Raw genomic sequence first — 12542 nt, forward strand, 5'->3', positions numbered from 1 at the left:
CCGCTCATCAGTGCACATGCGTGCCCGCTCATCAGTGTGCATGCGTGCCCGCTCATCAGTGCGCATGCGTGCCCGCTCATCAGTGTGCATGCGTGCCCGCTCATCAGTGCACATGCGTGCCCACTCATCAGTGCGCATGCGTGCCCGCTCATCAGTGCGCATGCGTGCCCGCTCATCAGTGCGCATGCGTGCCCACTCATCAGTGCACATGCGTGCCCGCTCATCAGTGCGCATGCGTGCCCACTCATCAGTGCACATGCGTGCCCGCTCATCAGTGCACATGCGTGCCCACTCATCAGTGCGCATGCGTGCCCGCTCATCAGTGCGCATGCGTGCCCACTCATCAGTGCGCATGCGTGCCCGCTCATCAGTGCGCATGCGTGCCCACTCATCAGTGCACATGCGTGCCCGCTCATCAGTGCACATGCGTGCCCACTCATCAGTGCGCATGCGTGCCCGCTCATCAGTGCGCATGCGTGCCCGCTCATCAGTGCGCATGCGTGCCCGCTCATCAGTGTGCATGCGACCCGGGAGTGTTGGGACCTGAATCCGGGGTCAAAGTGCGATCGCAGCACGGCAGCGGGTGACTGCGTGGTGATCACCGATGATGAACAAGGCTATGACCTCAATCTGTTTTGCATCTCTAAACATTACTGTAATGATCTGGAGAGAGTATATATTTCTCATGGTTTAATCATGGACAGAACTGAACATTTGGCAAGGGATATAATGAAAGCCATGGGGAATCATCACATCATCGTCCTCTATGTGCTGAAGGGTGGGTATAAGTTTTTCGCTGACCTTTTAAACTATATTAAAGCATTGAATCGAAACAGTGACCAGTCAGTCCCAATGACAGTGGACTTCATCCGCTTGAAGAGTTGCTGTAATGATCAGTCAACAGGCGAGATATCGGAGTTTACAAACTGAGGTACGAAATCCACGCTCTCCTCCTGTGAACCTGATTGGAGGGAGGCCGAAGGACCAAGCAGGCTCACTTCTCGCATTAAAGCTAAGTGAAAATAGCGGATCACGAAGGTGGGCCAGCGTGGGTTGCAAAGGTCGGCCAGCGTGGGTTGCAAAGGTCGGCCGGCGTGGGTTGCGAAGGTCGACCGGTGTGGATTGCGAAGGTCGGCCGGCGTGGGTTGCGAAGGTCGACCGGTGTGGATTGCGAAGGTCGGCCGGAGTGGGTTGCGAAGGTCGGCCGGAGTGGGTTGCGAAGGTCGGCCAGAGTGGGTTGCGAAGGTTGGTCCACGTTGGTTGCGAAGGTTGGTCCACGTTGGTTGCGAAGGTTGGTAAAATTGGGTCCCTGGAAAGTTTGAAAAACCCTGCCCCACACTGAATTCAGAAAGCTTGCTAACTGCCTGTTCCGTTACAACACTGATGGTGTTGCTCACCGTTTTTAAGGTAACCCACCTCTTCAATCTGCTGAAGCCAGTTTCCTGAGGCAAGCCCCCAATTATAGTGTTGCTCGTTCTGGTGAGTGTGCTTTACACTCAATTGGCTCTGTTTTATAATCTTGCTCTAGAGTCGCCAGGTATCTTTATGATACCACCACGAGGTTCAAGTTCAAGTGCTGATCAATAATTCAATACACCAGTTAGTAAGGTTCAAATCAAAACACATTTATTATACACACAGTCAATCGCTACTCATGCATAAATACTACAAAACTAGACTACTTCTACCACTACGGGCCAATACTTATCTTTGGAAAAGGAACCCACTGGGTCAGGGAACAATGGCCCCTTGTTCAATCCTGAGACTGCAGACTTCCAACTGGTATGGACTAAGGGTCAGGAGCGCCTATCTCGTAGCGTGCATTGACTGGACACTTACTTGGTGGTGCAGCTGCAAGGCAGTCTCTCCGAGTTGAGAGTCACGGTCGAGTTCTTTGAGAGCTGCCAAGAAGGCCGAATTGAACTTGGGGACTCTCTTTTATAGTCCCCAGGGGCTTCGCGCCCTTTTGGGCGGACCCCGTACCTGGCTCCAATCGATTGGATCACGTACCAATCGATTGGTTTGATTTCCCCAATGCTGGGGCTGCTCCCTGATCGCTGGGCGGTCCTTGGGTGCTCATTGGTTTCTTTTGTCTTGGACTCCTGCTGGTGCCGAGGAGTCTGGTTTTACCTTGATTGTCCTTAGTTGTAGCTATTGTTCCCGGGAATTGCTCATTTAATATGTATGACTGCTGGTTTCAGTGCTGTCTGCTTCTGCAGACTGAATACACAGGAAAACTCTGCAAACTGCTCGTTTTCTGATACTTTCCGTTTTTCCCTGCGTTCTTTGCGAATCTCCATTTTAACTCGGCAAGTGGCCAACCCAGGTGGCTACACTAGTAATAGCAAAGTCCTGCAGATGCTGCAAATCTGAAATAAAAATAGAATGTGCTGCCAATATTCAGCGAGTTGGACAGTACGCTGAGAGGAAATCAGGATTAATGGGTGGAATCTGCCCCTCATTTTGGATATAAGTGATGTTCAGCTGGTGGCCCAGACTTGCTCCTGAATTCGAGGTGAGTGTGATATCCAAAACTACTCAGAACGGCAGTGAGATGCGACACTGATGGGAGTATAGGCCAGATCTGCTCGCTGTCTTCTCCCATACTTTGAAGAGGGCTGGAGGTGAAACAGAGACCAACACGGTGACTGGGGGATTGTTAAGGAAGACAGAGATACAAGGTAAAATGGACAGTGGGGTTAGAGGGTGTGGGTGAGGGGGGTGAAGGAGGAAGGAAACAGGGGCAGTTGGTGGGGTTGGAGGCAAACATGGTATAATGGAAGCACAGTAGGAGGTGTAAGTGGATGGAACTGTATAAATGGAGGAGATTCATATAGACTCCGGAATACGATGGGGTTTGTGTGTTGCACAAAGACTCATGGAGGTGAGGTAGAGGGACACCTACGTTGCCAGGAGTAAAATAATCAAGAAGGCTACTGGAATGTTCGCCTTTATCATAGAATCCCTACAGTGCAGAAGGAGGCCATTCAGCCCATTGAGTCCACTCCAATCTCGAAAAGAGCACTCTACTCATGTCCACTCCACCCTATCCTCGAAACCCCATGACCTAACCTGCACATCCCAGGCCACTAAAGTCTAACCCACCTAACCTGCACATCTTTTGGGACTGTGGGAGGAAACCGGAGCACCCAGAGGAAACCCACGCAGACACGGGGAGAAAGTGCAAATTCCACACAGTCACTTGAGGCTGGAATCGAACCGGGAACCCTGGAGCTGTGAGGCAACAGTGCTAACCACTGTGCCACCGTGCCGCCCTTATATCTAGAGAACTGGAGTATAAAGACACAGGGGTTATGCTGCAGCTTTATAAAACCCTGGTTGGACCCCATTCAGAGTCACTGGGAGCAGTTCTGGGCACCGCATCTTGGGAAGGATATTTTGGCCTTGGAGGGAGGGCAGTGTAGGTTTATAAAAATTAGACCTGGATTACAGGGGTTAATTTACGAGGAGAGATTACTCAAATTAGATCTGTTTTCACTATGATTTAGAAAGATAAGGGATGATATGATCGAAGTATTCAAGATAGTAACAGAGGTGTGATTCTCTCTTGGCTGACACTGAAATCATAGAACGCAATTGGGTGGAAAATAGGTTCCGACGGCAAAATCACGGTGGGCACCGATTTGACGCCAAATCATAATTATCTGTCACCTCAACCAGTGACGTCAATGTGTTCTGGAACGCACATACAGTAAACACCGTTTGCGTGTCATTATCGGGTCTGACCCGGTATTCTCCAGGGCCTCCGAGATTCTCCAGGGCCTCCGAAATTCTCCAGGGCCTCCGGTATTCTCCAGGGCCTCCGAGATTCTCCAGGGCCTCCGAGATTCTCCTAGATTCTCCAGGGCCTCCGGTATTCTCCAGGGCCTCCAAAATTCTCCAGGGCCTCCGGTATTCTCCAGGGCCTCCAAAATTCTCCAGGGCCTCCGGTATTCTCCAGGGCCTCCGAGATTCTCCAGGGCCTCCGAGATTCTCCAGGGCCTCCGAGATTCTCCGGATTCTCCGCCTCCGATGTGCCGCGTTCCCCACGCCACGGTTCACTTGTGCTTTTAAAAATCATGAAACTGGCGTCGTGGCTGCTGAGGGAGAGAGAGGGGATATGGAAAGTGTCCAACATCACCACAGTGTGCTGACAGTCATGCCGCTGGCCGGGGAGCTGCTGTCAGGGCCTGGGGGGGCAGGGGGAGGGGGGAGTAGCGGGGGGGTGGCCAGGAGGTGGGCTGTGGGGTCGGGGTGGATGGGAACGGAACACCATTGCCACAGCCGGCAAGGCAGCCAGGCAGCTGCACACACCGCTAATTGCCCACTGTGAACTGAGGGCCTCAGGTTGTATGGGTGTCCATCCCAGATGCCCCCCTACCCCCTCCGACCACCCACCCTCCCACCAAGGTCACCCCCCCAGGTGCATTCTGGCCCCAGCCGACTCATCAGCTTTGTGGGTGCGCTCCAGCACACCCAGTGCCATCTTGTTGGCTGGGATGAGTGTGTGTGGGGAGTGTAATGTGTGTGTGGGGCTGGGATGAGTGTGTGTGGGGAGTGTAATGTGTGTGTGGGGCTGGGATGAGTGTGAGTGGGGAGTGTAATGTGTGTGTGCGGCTGGGATGAGTGTGTGTGGGGAGTGTAATGTGTGTGTGGGGCTGGGATGAGTGTGTGTGGGGAGTGTAATGTGTGTGTGCGGCTGGGATGAGTGTGTGTGGGGAGTGTAATGTGTGTGTGTGGCTGGGATGAGTGTGTGTGGGGAGTGTAATGTGTGTGTGCGGCTGGGATGAGTGTGTGTGGGGAGTGTAATGTGTGTGTGCGGCTGGGATGAGTGTGTGTGGGGAGTGTAATCTGTATGTGCGGCTGGGATGAGTGTGTGTGGGGAGTGTAATGTGTGTGTGGGGCTGGGATGAGTGTGAGTGGGGAGTGTAATGTGTGTGTGCGGGGCTGGGATGAGTGTGTGTGGGGAGTGTAATCTGTATGTGCGGCTGGGATGAGTGTGTGTGGGGAGTGTAATGTGTGTGTGGGGCTGGGATGAGTGTGTGTGGGGAGTGTAATGTGTGTGTGCGGCTGGGATGAGTGTGTGTGGGGAGTGTAATGTGTGTGTGTGGCTGGGATGAGTGTGTGTGGGGAGTGTAATGTGTGTGTGCGGCTGGGATGAGTGTGTGTGGGGAGTGTAATGTGTGTGTGCGGCTGGGATGAGTGTGTGTGGGGAGTGTAATGTGTGTGTGGGGCTGGGATGAGTGTGTGTGGGGAGTGTAATGTGTGTGTGTGGCTGGGATGAGTGTGTGTGGGGAGGGTAATGTGTGTGTGCGGCTGGGATGAGTGTGTGTGGGGAGTGTAATGTGTGTGTGCGGCTGGGATGAGTGTGTGTGGGGAGTGTAATGTGTGTGTGCGGCTGGGATGAGTGTGTGTGGGGAGTGTAATGTGTGTGTGCGGCTGGCATGAGTGTGTGTGGGGAGTGTAATGTGTGTGGCTGGGATGAGTGTGTGTGGGGAGTGTAATGTGTGTGTGTGGCTGGGATGAGTGTGTGTGGGGAGGGTAATGTGTGTGTGCGGCTGGGATGAGTGTGTGTGGGGAGTATAATGTGTGTGTGCGGCTGGGATGAGTGTGTGTGGGGAGTGTAATGTGTGTGTGCGGCTGGGATGAGTGTGTGTGGGGAGTGTAATGTGTGTGTGCGGCTGGGATGAGTGTGTGTGGGGAGTGTAATGTGTGTGCGGCTGGGATGAGTGTGTGTGGGGAGTGTAATGTGTGTGGCTGGGATGAGTGTGTGTGGGGAGTGTAATGTGTATGTGCGGCTGGGATGAGTGTGTGTGGGGAGTGTAATGTGTGTGTGGCTGGGATGAGTGTGTGTGGGGAGTGTAATGCGGCTGGAATGAGTGTGTGTGGGTAGTGTAATGTGTGTGGGGAGTGCAATGTGTGTGTGTGGTTGGGATGAGTGTGTGTGGGGAGTGTAATGTGTGTGCGGCTGGGATGAGTGTGTGTGGGGAGTGTAATGTGTGTGTGCGGCTGGGATGAGTGTGTGTGGGGAGTGTAATGTGTGTGTGGGGCTGGGGTGAGTGTGTGTGGGGAGTGTAATGTGTGTGTGGGGCTGGGGTGAGTGTGTGTGGGGAGTGTAATGTGTGTGTGCGGCTGGGATGAGTGTGTGTGGGGAGTGTAATGTGTGTGCGGCTGGGATGAGTGTGTGTGGGGAGTGGGATGTGTGTGTGCGGCTGGGATGAGTGTGTGTGGGGAGTGTAATGTGTGTGTGCGGCTGGGATGAGCGTGTGTGGGGAGTGTAATGTGTGTGTGGGGCTGGGATGAGTGTGTGCGGGGAGTGTAATGTGTGTGTGCGGCTGGGATGAGTGTGTGTGGGGAGTGTAATGTGTGTGTGGGGCTGGGATGAGTGTGTGTGGGGAGTGTAATGTGTGTGTGTGGCTGGGATGAGTGTGTGTGGGGAGTGTAATATGTGTGTGCGGCTGGGATGAGTGTGTGTGGGGAGTGTAATGTGTGTGTGGGGCTGGGATGAGTGTGTGTGGGGGGAGTGTAATGTGTGTGTGGGGCTGGGATGAGTGTGTGCGGGGAGTGTAATGTGTGTGTGCGGCTGGGATGAGTGTGTGTGGGGAGTGTAATGTGTGTGTGGGGCTGGGATGAGTGTGTGTGGGGGGAGTGTAATGTGTGTGTGGGGCTGGGATGAGTGTGTGCGGGGAGTGTAATGTGTGTGTGAGGCTGGGATGAGTGTGTGGGGGGAGTGTAATGTGTGTGTGGGGCTGGGATGAGTGTGTGCGGGGAGTGTAATGTGTGTGCAGCTGGGATGAGTGTGTGTGGGGAGTGTAATGTGTGTGTGTGGCTGGGATGAGTGTGTGTGGGGAGTGGGGCTGGGATGAGTGTGTGTGTGGAGTGTAATGTGTGTGTGCGGCTGGGATGAGTGTGTGTGGGGAGTGGGGCTGGGGTGAGTGTGTGTGGGGAGGGGGGCTGGGATGAGTGTGTGTGGGGAGTGGGGCTGGGATGAGTGTGTGTGGGGGGGGGGGGGTGTAATGTGTATGTACTGCTGCAGCTTATCAGCCTCCCGAGTGTCAATCACAGACCCGGAGAATCGGGCACCATGGGCGGCATTCTCTGTTGCCTGCATCAAAATCGTAATCTGCGATCGGGCGAAGAATCGATTCCAATGCTGGAATTGGGTCTGGCGCCGGTTTAACGCAGGTTTGCGATTCTCCGCCCCCACCAAACCAGCGTCATCGCCATGCCGTTGGCGTATCCTCGTCCGGCCCACCCACAATACTCCACCCCGATGGACCCAGTTCCCAATGGCGTGGGGCACGTGTGGTCTGAGCCGACGTGCCAGCTACAGACTGTGTCCGGCATCGCCACACACGGCCGGGATCCGTACTGCTGACCGGGACAACTTCTGCTGGGGCTGGGGGGACTGGTGGGGGCTGGCCAGGGGACAGCAAGGGGGTCATTGATGGCGGGTTTACGCACAGCCGGCGCCATGTTGGAACAGTTAGAAATAGGAAAGGAGTGGTCACATTGTTAGGAGTTTTCTATGGACCCCCAAATAGTAATAGAGATGTGGAGGAAGAAATTGCGAAACAGATTATGGATAGGTGTGGAGGTCTCAGGGTAGTTGTCATGGGTGACTTTAACTTTCCAAATATTGATTGGAACCTCTATAGGTCGAACAGTTTGGATGAGGCAGTTTTTGTTCAGTGTGTGCAGGAGGGTTTCCTGACACAATATGTGGATAGGCCGACAAGAGGTGGGGCCACATTGAAAATGAAATGAAATGAAAATCGCTTTATTGTCACGAGTAGGCTTCAATGAAGTTACTGTGAAAAGCCCCTAGTCGCCACATTCCGGCGCCTGTCCGGGGAGGCTGGTACGGGAATCGAACCGTGCTGCTGGCCTGCTTGGTCTGCTTTAAAAGCCAGCGATTTAGCTGAGTGAGCTAAACCAGCCCCTTGGATTTGGTACTGGGTAATGAACCGGGCCAAGTGTTAGATTTGTTTGTGGGAGAGCACTTTGGAGATAGTGACCACAATTCGGTGTCTTTCACTATTGCAATGGAGAGGGATAGGGCCATACGACAGGGCAAGATTTATAATTGGGGGTGGGGTAATTATGATGCGATTAGGCAAGAATTAGGGAGCATAAGATGGGAACAGAAACTGTCAGGGAAAGGCACAAATGAAAAGTGGAGCTTGTTCAAGGAACAAATACTGCGTGTCCTTGATAGGTATGTCCCTGTCAGGCAGGGAGGGAATGGCCGTGTGAGGGAACCATGCTTCACAAAAGAGGTTGAATGTCTTGTCAAGAGGAAAAAGGAAGAGTATGTAAGGATGAGAAAACAAGGTTCAGCTGGGTTGCTTGACGGTTACAAGGTGGCAAGGAATGAGCTTAGGAGAGCTAGGAGGGGACATGAGAAGTCCTTGGTGGGTCGGATCAAGAAAAACTCCAAGACTTTTTACTCTTATGTGAGAAATAAAAGAATGACCAGGGTGACAGTAATGGGAACTTGTGCATGGAGTCAGAAGGAATAGGAGAGGCATTGAATGAATACTTTTCTTCAGTGTTCACCAAGGAGAGGGGCCATGTTTTCGAGGATGAGAGTGTGATACAGGTGGGTAGGCTGGAGGAGGTAGATGTTCTGAGGAAGGATGTATTAGCAATTTTGAAAAACCCGAGGGTCGACAAGTCCCCTGGCCCAGATGGGATATATCCAAGGATTCTTTGGGAGTCAAAGGATGAGATTGCAGAGCCTTTGGCTTTGATCTTTGGGTCCTCACTGTCCACGGGGATAGTGCCAGAGGACTGGAGAGTGGCAAATGTTGTTCCTCTGTTCAAGAAAGGGAATAGGAATGACCCTGGTAATTATAGGCCGGTTAGTCTTACTTCGGTGGTCAGTAAGTTAATGGAAAAGGTCCTGAAGGATAGGATCTATGACCATTTGGAATGATGCAGCTTAATCTGGGATAGTCAACACGGATTCGTGAAGGGTACGCCTTGCCTCACAAATTTGATTGAATTCTTTGAGGAGGTAACTAAGTGTGTAAATGAGCGGTTGATGTCGTATATATGGATTTTAGTAAGGTGTTTGATAAGGTTCCCCATGGTCGGCTCATGAAGAAAGTAAGGAGGTGTGGGATAGAGGGAAATTTGGCACATAGAAGACAGAGGGTGGTGGATGGAAAATTTTCAGGCTGGAGACCAGTTACCAGCGGGTGTACCACAGGGATCAGTGCTGGGTCCTCTGCTATTTGTGATTTTTATCAATGACTTGGAGGAGGGGGCTGAAGGGTGGGTCAGTAAATTTGCTGATGACACCAAGATTGGTGGAGTAGTGGATGAGGTGGAGGGCTGTTGTAGGCTGCAAAGAGACATTGATAGGATGCAGTGCTGGGCTGGAAAATGGCAGATGGAGTTTAACCCTGATAAGTGCGAGATGATTCATTTTGGTAGAAAAAATTTGAATGCGGATTACAGGGTCAACGGCAGGGTTCTGAGGAATGTGGGGGAATGTAAGAGAGATTTTGGAGTTCATGTCCAGAGATTTCTGAAGGTTGCCACTCAAGTGGATAGAGCCGTGAAGAAGACTTATGGTGTGTTAGTGTTTATTAACAGGGGGCTTGAGTTTAAGAGCCGCGGGGTTATGCTGCAACTGTACATGACCCTGGTGAGACCACATTTGGAGTATTGTGTGCAGTTCTGGTCACCTCATTATAGGAAGGATGTGGAAGCATTGGAAAGGGTGCAAAGGAGATTTACCAGGATGCTGCCTGGTTTGCAGGATAGGTCTTATGAGGAAAGATTGAGAGAGCTAGGGCTTTTCTCTTAGGAGCAGAGGAGGATGAGAGGTGACTTAATAGAGGTTTATAAGATGATGAGGGGGATAAATAGAGTGGACGTTCAGAGACTATTTCCTCGGGTGGATGTAGCTGTTACAAGGGCATAACTATAAGATTCAGGGTGGGAGATATAGGAGGGATGTCCGAGGTAAGTTCTTTACTCAGAGAGTGGATAGGGTGTGGAATGGACTGCCTGCTGTGATAGTGGAATCGGACACTTTAGGAACTTTCAAGCGGTTATTGGAAAGGCTTATGGAGCACACCAGAATGACAGGGAGTGGGATAGCTTGATCTTGGTTTCGGACAAGGCTCGGCACAACATCGCGGGCTGAAGGGCCGGTTCTGTGCTGTACTGTTCTATGTTCTACGTTCTATGTTTGTGTTGCTAAATTCAGGATGGTTGGTGTACTGTTCACAAAGACCACAAAATAGCTCGAAACAAAGCTATAAATTTATTAACACTACTAACTTGGATTCGACACATACTTCTAAATAATACAGTTGATTATTAACATATAAATTACTCTCATCTACACTAATCTGTACACTGTTAGAAACTATGATCTGCTCTTACTCACACTATCTTTACTTCAGTCTGGGCGGGATTCTCTCAGCCCGGGGCTGGGACGGAGATTCACCGCAACCGGCACGAATCACGCCACGCCGCCTGATGCTGGGACACAATTCTTCACAGAGCGGCGAAGTGGCGCCATTGGCGCCGGTGCAATCAGTGCAGCACCGGCCAGGGGCCGCTCAATGGGCCCCCCCCATCCCGGTGATTCTCCGCCCGTGATGGACCGAGCGGCCATACTGAAAACCTGAATCCTGCCGGCGCCATTCTAACCTGGTCTTACCCGGCGGGTCCTTGGCGTGGAAGGGTCCGGGGGCGGCCTGTGGGGAGGGGAGGGGGGTCCAACCCCAGGGGGGGCCTCCGCTTTGGCCTGGCCTGTGATCGGGGCCCACTGATCAGCGGGTTGGCCTCTCAGGCTGGGGGCCTCCTTTGTTCCATGCCGGACCCTGTAGCCCTATGCCATGTTGCATCAGGGCCGGCGCGGAGAATGGAGACACTGCGCATGCGCGGAAATTGCGGCGGTCCCCCCGCGCATGCGCGGACCGGCGGCACCCATCTGACGCCGGGATCGGCAGCTGGAGCGGCGTGGGTTGTTCCAGTGCCTCGCTGGCCCCCTGTAGGGGCCGGAATTGCTGATCCTGAGGCCATGTTGATGCCATCGAGAAATGTGATGGCGTTTATGACGGCGTCAAAACTTAGCATCAGGATTAGAGAATCCTGCCCTGTGTCTCTAGCTAACTGCTGCACTACTCTCTCCCTACAAGATTTAGCATCAATGCCTTATATACTTGTAACTGTAGATCCCTCTAATGGCTATTCTAGACATTTCCTTATCCCTTGCAGTTTTACATTTATGATATACCACATCCCCTTTCTTTGTAAAAGATAAATTATTATTGGTTGTGATATTTTTCTTTGAACATTACATTCGTTAGTATTGATCATAAACCTGGAATCAACAGAGAAGTTGATCAATATGTACAGGAATGCACAATCTGCCAGATGCATCATCCTGTGCAGTGCAGAGAAAGCATGGAAGAAACTGAACTCATCACCAATCCACGGAACAAAGTTGGTATGGATTTATTCTACTTTAAAGGTTTTGACTATCTAGTTATCATCGACTATTATTCAAACTATCTCGAGGCGATGATGCTGAATGATTCGACAGCAAGATCTGTCATAAAGGCAACAAAATCAATTTTTGCATGCCATGGGATATCTTTACACGTTGTTTGTGACAATGGTCCTTGTTTGTCAAGCTGGGAGTGAACACAGTTTGCATAGAAGCACAACTTCAATTACATCACATCGAGCCCATGTTATCCTCAATCAAATGGCAAAGCAGAGAAGGGCGTAGGAATAATCAAGAAATCGTTCCATAAAGCAATCGATAAGAATAAAAATCTATCGTTGGCATTGTTTACGTACAGGGCAACACCATTGTCACCTGGATTATCACCCGCTCAGATGTTAATGGCTAGAGGAATTAACACCACATTACCTGAGATAATCATTTCAGATATGGATCATCAAGAGATACACAAACGTATCAGATCAAGAAAACAGAAGCAAAAAGAGGACTATGACAAACAAACGAAACCTCTACCTAAATTAAAAGGAGACGAGTAAGGAGTTGATAGCAGCTGCATATTGGAGCAGCTCTGTAGTATCTTAGTGTAAGTTAATGTTACACCATTATTTCCAACTGCATTAATCTTAGACATTCTAGTAATCCTTTTGAGTAGTATTAGTAATAAATAGTTTTGTTGTAAAACAAAGTCTCATTTTCTTTGTTAACACTACCACATAAAGATCCAAGATGAGTCCAACCAAACATTTCACTCAGGATCTGATCGAGTCTGACTCCTGTCTTTGTGCTGATAACTCTCACACCATCCTTACAACGGAATCTGCATTAGGAGCTATTTATTTTGGATTACTGTGGTGGGGAGGGGAAACATCTGTGTCCAGTGAGTGATGGGCTTGCAGTCCAGGATGTGCATCACTGTGGGTTTCCCAGGCTCACTGTGGCATCTCTTGGAGGGCCAGTAATAGGACGTGACTCCAGATGGGGAGTGAGACCCACCCTGTTATAAAGATTAAAATGACAGAGGCTTTACATGTTTCAGCTGTGACCTGTT

General features: G+C 51.1%; 1 protein-coding gene across 1 annotated transcript in view; it reads left to right on the forward strand.

The window, feature by feature from the left end:
• LOC119978349 (venom prothrombin activator oscutarin-C catalytic subunit-like) overlaps positions 1–12542 on the forward strand; it is a 37776-nt gene that overhangs the window by 11440 nt on the left and 13794 nt on the right. The window lies entirely within an intron of this gene.

Source organism: Scyliorhinus canicula, chromosome 15 (genome assembly GCF_902713615.1).
Source record: "Scyliorhinus canicula chromosome 15, sScyCan1.1, whole genome shotgun sequence".
Classification (NCBI taxonomy): domain Eukaryota; kingdom Metazoa; phylum Chordata; class Chondrichthyes; order Carcharhiniformes; family Scyliorhinidae; genus Scyliorhinus; species Scyliorhinus canicula.